Source organism: Triticum urartu, chromosome 3, assembly GCF_003073215.2.
Source record: "Triticum urartu cultivar G1812 chromosome 3, Tu2.1, whole genome shotgun sequence".
In the NCBI taxonomy this organism is placed as follows: Eukaryota; Viridiplantae; Streptophyta; class Magnoliopsida; order Poales; family Poaceae; genus Triticum; species Triticum urartu.
Genome location: NC_053024.1, coordinates 446889369 through 446897887, shown reverse-complemented (window position 1 = coordinate 446897887; position 8519 = coordinate 446889369).

Below are 8519 nucleotides of genomic sequence, written 5' to 3'. Positions count from 1 at the left end.
TGAGTTCGCTGTTCGTAAGAACAGGCGATGATACCACATTGTGTTTGATCTAAGGAAGGACTTCATCATCTTCAACATTGTCTTGATGACCAATGTCTTCAGCTACGGTGGGGTCAATAGCTGGAATGTCTTCAGCTTCAGGAGCCTCAGTGGAAGCAGGCTCCTGAACTATCAACTAGCACTCTCTATGTTCAAACGTAGGACGAGCCACTGAGATTGGCTCGACAACGAGGGGCACTGTAGGAGCAGCCCGATTTTTCTTCCTTGCCTTTCTCTTTTTCGTCGGTGGAGCATCGTCAATGGTGTGCTTGGTCTTGCGCTTGCGGGCTTCAGCTTCAGCTGCCCTTGTTTTCTAGAGCTCCGAAGCCATTGTCGGGGCCTTAGGCTTAGAGCCTGTCATATGGCAGGGAAGACAATGTGAGGTTCTTCCTTCCTTGATGCTTCAGGTTGGGCCACAGCAGGCTTCTTCTTCTTCTTGGCAGCCATGCTGGGGTCGATGCCAGGTCGCCCCAGAGCCTTGCGCTTTTCAGCTTCATTGTAGCCTCGAATACATTTGGCAGCCTGGTGTTTCATGCGCTCTCGAGAACCTTTAGCTTCTTCACGTTTCTTGTGGAACGCCTCCTTGAGCTCATGCAGCATGACCTTGAAGTTTTGGACGCCTGCCACGTTGAGCTTGGCCATGTGCCTCTTGAACTGAGCCTTTTCATAGTCAATCTTGTGCTTCAGCTCAACAATTCTCTGTGCAAGAGCCAGCTCAGGAGCAATGGCTCCATGGAAGGAGACGCTGAGGCCAATTGGGAGTTGAAGATCATCAAAACTGAGGTCTGGGCTGTCGAACCACTCATCAATGAACTTGTAGCGACCAGACCTCAAACTGTCCAATCTCTGTGCTCCGGTGTCATCCCTGGATCAGTAATGCTGACACTACACAGTACTTGAAGGATTTATAACAGAGTAGCAATCACACACTTATTACATCGAGTGTCTCAATAGAGATCTTATTACAATAAATATGGCTTAAGGCCATCTAATAACGATAACAGCGGAAGGCTTGGAAGATAAGTGAGTCCATCAAATCCAACGACATCACTGAGTATAGAACCATGACCTAAAACTCCTTAATCGTCGTCTGAAAAGTCTGCAACATTAACGTTGCAGCCCGAAAACGGGTCAGCACATGGAATATGCTGGCAATGTAACACATAGAGAGTAATGGAATGAAACAGCTATACTATATGCATATTTGGCTGGTGGAAGCTCTATGGTTACAGTTTTGCGTCAAGCCAATTTTTCCCTACTGCAAAGGAATAAATTTGTTTAACTATCATGGTGGTTGTTAAACATTGAGAATGGTTGACAGCATTCTCAATCCCAATTAAGCATCATCATTAAACAAACACATCAAAATTAATTTTATAGTAACATGTTGAGATTCACATGATAATCCAGGTACTAGATACTCAAGATGTCCATAACCGGGGACACGGCTAATCATGATTAGTTTATACACTCTGTAGAGGTTTGCGCACTTTTCCCCACAAGACTCGATCGCCTCTGTTTGGTTTCTCGCACTTCACGGTGTTTGAGAAATAGATGACCAAGACATAGTCTTTCAGAAGTGCTAGCACCTTACAATGGGTAGACTGTACCACCTACATCCCCTACACCTTCTAGTCTACCACTATAAGAGTTCGCACGACTTAGTCAACTATGCTAGAGCCCATAATAGCTTGTGGCTGCACACGGAAGTTTCTAGCATGAAAATCTCATGATCCCTTTGAGCCTGGGTGGCGGTCCGAAAGAAAACAGGCAATCCTGGAATACCCAGGTACCTCAATCCACCCAGATGTCTATTTAAGTTGCCACCTTAGATAAACCATTGATTTAAAAATCTCACATCTGTCATGGATTTCACTCACCCAATCCACGTCTACTAGCATAACATAGCAATAATAAGCAAACATAGAAGTCACTCCCAAAGGTTTGATAATAAACAGGTAATAGGTACTACCTCAACTACCTACCAAACCCACAATTTAATTAGATCCTAATCATGCAATGTGTAAGGGTTGATCTAATGCAATAAAACTGGGTAGTAGAAGGTATGATCAAAGTGTTACTTGCCTTGCTGATGATCCGGGAAACCTAGTGATTCGAAGTAACAAGCGGCGCACTCCGGGTACTCTATCGCAAACAAACAAGCATACAATAAGTACTCAACTAATGCACATGTAAAACTCAAATAAGAGATCTAACCAGAAAGTTCAACTTAAGAACTCCAGTTGGCAAAAAGAATCAAATCAAACGAAGCAACGAAAGACAAACGGGAAAAGAAACAGGCTTCGATTACTATTCTGGATTTAGGGCAATTTTTACAGTGGCAAAAACTTGTTTGAGTTGATTAAACGGAAAGAGGGTTTCGAGACGAAACTCCAGGCGCTTGATACGCCTGATTCCGATAAACGAGCGAGAAGTTATACTAAAACAAAAATCGCGATCAGAAAATCGCGAATTAATCCGAGAAAAAGAAAAACGATGAACAATTTAACGAACGAACGTTCGTTAATTGGATCTAAATGACAAACACGTTCGTTAAAACGAATGAACGCGCGAACGCTCGCTAATTATCCTAAACAGAAAAAAAAGCGTTCTAAAAAAACGGATCTAAAAAAAATAAACCACGGCTTTTAAAAAACCGGGCGGTTTTCTAAAGAAAACCGCCGGCGACGGCGGCTACCTCGGCGGCGGGTCCGGCGGGCGGCGGGGCGGCTCCGGTGAGGCGGCGCAGGACGGCGAGGCGACGGCGAGGCGGCAGGGCAACGCGGGGTGGCGCGCAGCAGCGGCGGCGGCCTAGGGTTAGGGTTAGGGCGCGGCGCGGGGCTCCAGGTGGGCTGGGGCGCTGGTGGGTTGGCCGGCTCGGGCGGGCGCCTTATAAAGGCTGCCCTAGGCGGAGTGCCGCTCGGGTATGGCCCGGAGTCGGTTCGCGTTTAAAAGAAATAACACACAGATAAACAAATAAAAGAAATACTAAACAGACTCCAAAAATCCCGAAATAAATTTTCCCCGGCTTCTAAAATGAAGCCGCACAGGATGAACATTTATGTGGGGCCTAAATGCAATTTTGAAAAACGCGCATTTTTCCTAAATTCAAATAAAATAGCAAATAAAACCAAATAAAGTCTTATTTGATTTTTTTATTAAATCCTCAATATTTCTTTATTTTGGGAAAGTCATTTTATTCCCTCTCTCATATTTTTGCAATGGAAATTATTGAAGATAAAATAAATAAAATCAAATGATCCTATTTTTCAAAATTTGAGACAACTCAAATATAAAAATAACGAAATCCCCAACTCTCTCCTAGGGTCCTTGAGTTGCGAAAAATTTCTAGGATCAACCAAAATGCAATAAATATGATATGCAATGATGATCTAGTGTATAACATTCCAAATTGGAAATTTGGGATGTTACAAACCTACCCCCCTTAAGATGAATCTCGCCCTCGAGATTCGGGTTGGCTAGAAAATAGGTGAGGTTGGTCCTTCAGCAAATCTTCCTCTCGTTCCCAGGTGGCTTCATCCTCCGTGTGGTGGCTCCACTGAACCTTGCGAAACTTGATAACCTTGCTGCGGGTGACTCGACTGGCATACTCTAGAATCTTAACTGGTTTCTCCTCATAGGTCAAATCACTGTCCAACTGAGTTGCTTCCAGTGGTACCGTATCTCTCAGCGGTATGTCAGCCATCTCCGCGTGGCACTTCTTCAACTGGGATACATGAAATACGTCATGAACTCCTGACAATCCTTCGGGCAATTCCAACTTGTAGGCTACTTCTCCCATACGTTCCAATACTTTGTATCGGCCTACAAAACGTGGCGCTAACTTTCCCTTAACTCCAAAGCGCTTAACTCATCAAAGTGGTGATACTCGAAGATAAACTCGGTCTCCGATTTCGTAAACTATCTCCTTGCGTTTAGAATCTGCATAACTCTTCTGCCTGGATTGAGCTACCTTTAGCCTGTCGCGAATTAATTTCACTTTCTGTTCAGATTCCTTTATCAGATCCGGTCCAAACAACTGGCGATCTCCAACTTCATCCCAGGATAATGGGGTCCTGCACCTCCTTCCGTACAAGGCTTCGAAAGGGGCCATCTTCAAACTAGATTGATAGCTGTTGTTGTAAGAGAACTCTGCATATGGCAAATTCTCATCCCAACTAGATCCGCAATCTAGCGCACAAGCTCTTAGCATATCCTCCAAGATCTGGTTGACTCTCTCAGTCTGTCCATCTGTTTGCCGGTGGAAAGTTGTGCTAAACTCTAGTATGGTTTCCCAAAGTCTCATGCAACCGATTCCAGAACTTTGAAGTAAACTGGGTTCCTCTATCTGATACAATGCTCCTTGGAACTCCGTGCAGACATACGATCATGGTCATGTATATCTTTGCCAACTTCGCACTGGTATAGGTAGTCTTCACAGAATGAAATGAGCTACCTTTGTCAAACAATCGACTACAAGCCATATCGAGTCATAGGCTGAACGTGTTCTGGGCAATCCTGTAATAAAATCCATGCCTAGCTTATCCCACTTCCATTCGGGTATCGGCAATGGTTGTAGCAATCTTGCTGGCTTCTGATGCTCTACCTTCACTCTCTGACATACATCACAAACTACTACGTACTCCACAATATCCTTCTTCATTCCGGTCCACCAGAAAATATCCTCCAAATCCAAATACATCTTGGTATTTCCTGGGTGAATCGAATATGGTGAATCATGGGCCTCTTGTAGAATTAGCTTCCTAAGCTCTGGATCATTTGGCACATAAACACGGTCTTCAAACCATAAGGTATTGTGCTCATCCTCACAAAATCCCTTAGCTTTTCCTTTGCTAATTTTCTCCTTAATAGAAGCAATCTCCTTGTCAGTCCTTTGGGCTTCTTTGATTTTATCCATCAATGTAGACTGAATCTCCAATGCTGCTACATAGCCTCTCGGGACTATTTCTAAACATAACTCTCAAAGATTTTTGGCTAACTCCCTTGGTAATTCTCCCGTCATTAGGGTGTTGACATGGCTCTTACGGCTTAATGCGTCAGCTACTACGTTAGCCTTTCCGGGGTGATAATGCAATTTCATATCATAATCCTTGATGAGCTCCAACCATCTCCTTTGTTTGAGATTCAACTCCTTCTATGTGAAAATATACTTCAAACTCTTATGATCCGTATACACTTCGCAATGGTTTCCAATCAGAAAATGTCTCCAAGTTTTCAGTGCATGCACTACGGCTACTAACTCCAAATCATGCGTAGCATAATTCAACTCATGAGGCTTAAGCTGTCGTGAGGCATATGAAACAACTCTCCCTTCCTGCATAAGCACTGCTCCAAGTCCTCGACGTGAAGCGTCGCAATACACCTCATAATCCTTGGTCTGGTCTGGCAAAATCAACACTGGTGAAGTAACCAAACGTTTCTTCAACTCCTGAAAACTAGCCTCACATTCCTCTGTCCATATGAACTTAGTATCCTTCTTCAACAACTCCGTCATAGGATTCGCAATCTTTGAGAAATTCTCAATAAACCTCCGGTAGTATCCTGCGAGTCCAACAAAACTCCGGATCTCACCCACGGTGGTTGGTGCTTCCCACTTGGTCACGGTATCAACTTTAGTGGGGTCTACTGCTATACCTTCTTCGGATATAACATGTCCGAGAAATCCAACTTCCTTCAACCAAAACTCACATTTGCTAAACTTGGCATATAGTTGATGTTCCCTGAGCTTTCCAAGAACCAAACGCAAATGTTCCTTATGCTCCTCTTCATTCTTTGAGTAAACCAGGATATCATCAATGAACACTACGACGAACTTATCCCAGAACTCCATAAACACTTTGCTCATCATGTTCATAAAATATGCAGGTGCTTTAGTCAGACCAAATGACATAACGGTATACTCATACAGCCCATACCTGGTGGTAAAAGCCGTCTTGGGTATATCCTGTTCCCGAATCTTCAACTGGTGGTATCCTGATCGCAGATCGATCTTGGAAAATACCTTAGCTCCTTGCAATCGATCAAACAGATCATTGATCATCGGTAGTGGGTACTTGTTCTTTATGGTTACTTCATTCAATCCTCGATAATCGACAACCATCCTTAACGATCCATCCTTCTTCTCCACTAGAAGTACTGGCGATCCCCAAGGTGAAGAACTTGGGCGAATATATCCTTTATCCAGTAACTCCTTAATTTGCTTCTTAATTTCCACCAAATCCTTTGCAGGCATCCTATATGGTCTCTTTGATATTGGCCCTGTGCCTGGCAAAATCTCAATCAAAAATTCAATATCTCTATCCGGTGGCATGCCTAGCAACTCTTCTGGAAATACTTCGGGGAAATCCTTCACTACTGGTACTTCCTCCTGCAAAACTCCTGTTAAGCAATTTACTTGAGTCCTCTTTGGCACATGTCGGGATACATACTTGATCCTTCTCCCTTCTGGGGTGGTAAGCAAAATTGACTTACTAGCACATTCAATATTCCCTTCATACTTTGATAACCAATCCATGCCTAATATCACATCCAATCCTTGGGATTCCAATACTATTAGGTCTGAGGGAAAAACATAATTACCAATCCCTAATGGTAACCGATCACACCATAGACTAGCCATATATTCTGCTCCAGGCGAGGTTACTAACATGGGTGACCTAAGGGCTTGGGTTGGCAGTTTATACTTATCCACAAATCCCCTTGATATGTATGAATGCGTGCAGTAAATGACTTAACCAAAAACATACCGATTTCTGCATCCGGCTGCTCTTCAACCTCCTCTACATTAACGTGGTTCACCTGTCCCCTGTTGAAAGGGTTCGGATTCTTCCCAGAGCTTCCATTGCCATTTCCATTCTATGATTCAGGACATTCATTGGCATAATGTCTGGTCTTCTGGCACTTAAAGCAAGTGACTTGGCTTAGGTCTTTCTTGGCTGGGGTTGATGGGTTGGTGTGGTTCTGGCCGTCGCTTCCTCCATTCCCATTACCATTCCTGGGGCCATTGTGATTGTGCGTGCTACCTCCTCCATGGGTATGCTGAAAATTTCCTCCCGGTCTAGGGGTAAATCATGGCTTCTGCTGAGCTCCTGAATTGTACTTTCCTTATGCATACTTCCTCTTGCGATTTTCAATTTGCTGCTGCTTCCCTTCAATCATAAGAGCACGATCTACAAACTGCTGGTAGTTGTTGAAGGTTGCTACCATCAACTGCATGATCAACTCATCATTTAGTCCTTCCAGAAACTTCTCCTGCTTAGCAGCATCCGTAGCAACGTCATCTGGGGCATAACGTGCTATCTTACTAAAGTCCTCCACATACTGGCCAACTGTCCGTCCTCCTTGGCGCAAGTTGCGAAACTCTCGCTTCTTCATGGCCATAGCTCCTGCTGAAACATGGGCAGTACGAAAAGCCTGCTGAAACTGGTCCCATGTGACAGTATCGACAGGGAAAGTGGCTTTGAAATTCTCCCACCATGATGCTGCGGGTCCTTCAAGCTGATGTGCGGCAAACTTCACCTTCTCCACATCCGTGCATCCTGCTGTGGTCAACTCTCTAGCTGTCTTGCGGAGCCAATCATCTGCTACTATCGGCTCGGTGCTACTGGAAAACACCGGCGGATTCAGCCTAAGAAAACGGGCTAAGTGATCAACAGGTGGTGGTGGTGGTGGGTTGTTGTTGTTGTTCCCCTGATTCTGATTCTGGACTAGCAACTGCATCAATGTGTTCTGCTGCTGGATCAACTGGGTGAGCTCCAGTGGAAAGGTAAATCCGGGGTCATGTCTCGGAGGCATCTAAGGGTTTAGAAAAGATGAGATTTAAGAATAGAGGGGGTCTAAAGAGAAAACACTACCCATATGCACATGAGGGAAAAGCAAACAATTCACTTCATTCAATCAAACAAGGGCATACAATCGATCTAACTACTGCAAAAGTGCTCGAACTACTATATTTACATGGTGGACTACTACTACTGATGAGGTGGTCTACTAGAAATATTCTTCGGTTGCAGACTCCATGATATCTGCTCCAGCTTCATCAACATAGTCATCATCGCTATCATCTGGATCCGAGTCGGTGTCATCGACGATGATGTAGTCTTCCGGGCGAATCTCCTTGGGTTCTTCGTCTTCATCTACTGGCGTAGGGCCTCCCATAAATATTCCAATCTTCTTGATCAGATCATCATTCTTCCACACTAATACTTCGATTTCCTCTTCATAATCTTCATGTGTAGCCTTGAGTTCTTCCTCCAGTTCCTTGATTCTTGTCTTTGCCTTCTTCAGGTCTATCATGTCGGCGCACATCTGGTTCTCATGACGTCGAATGTGCTGGTTTAACTCCTGGATAAAAGCTGCAATTGATCTATTCTTTCTGGTGCTGATCATTTCCCAGTGCTCATCTCGGCGCCCACAAATCTGGTAGATAGTATCCTTGAGATCATTGCGGTAGACTTATC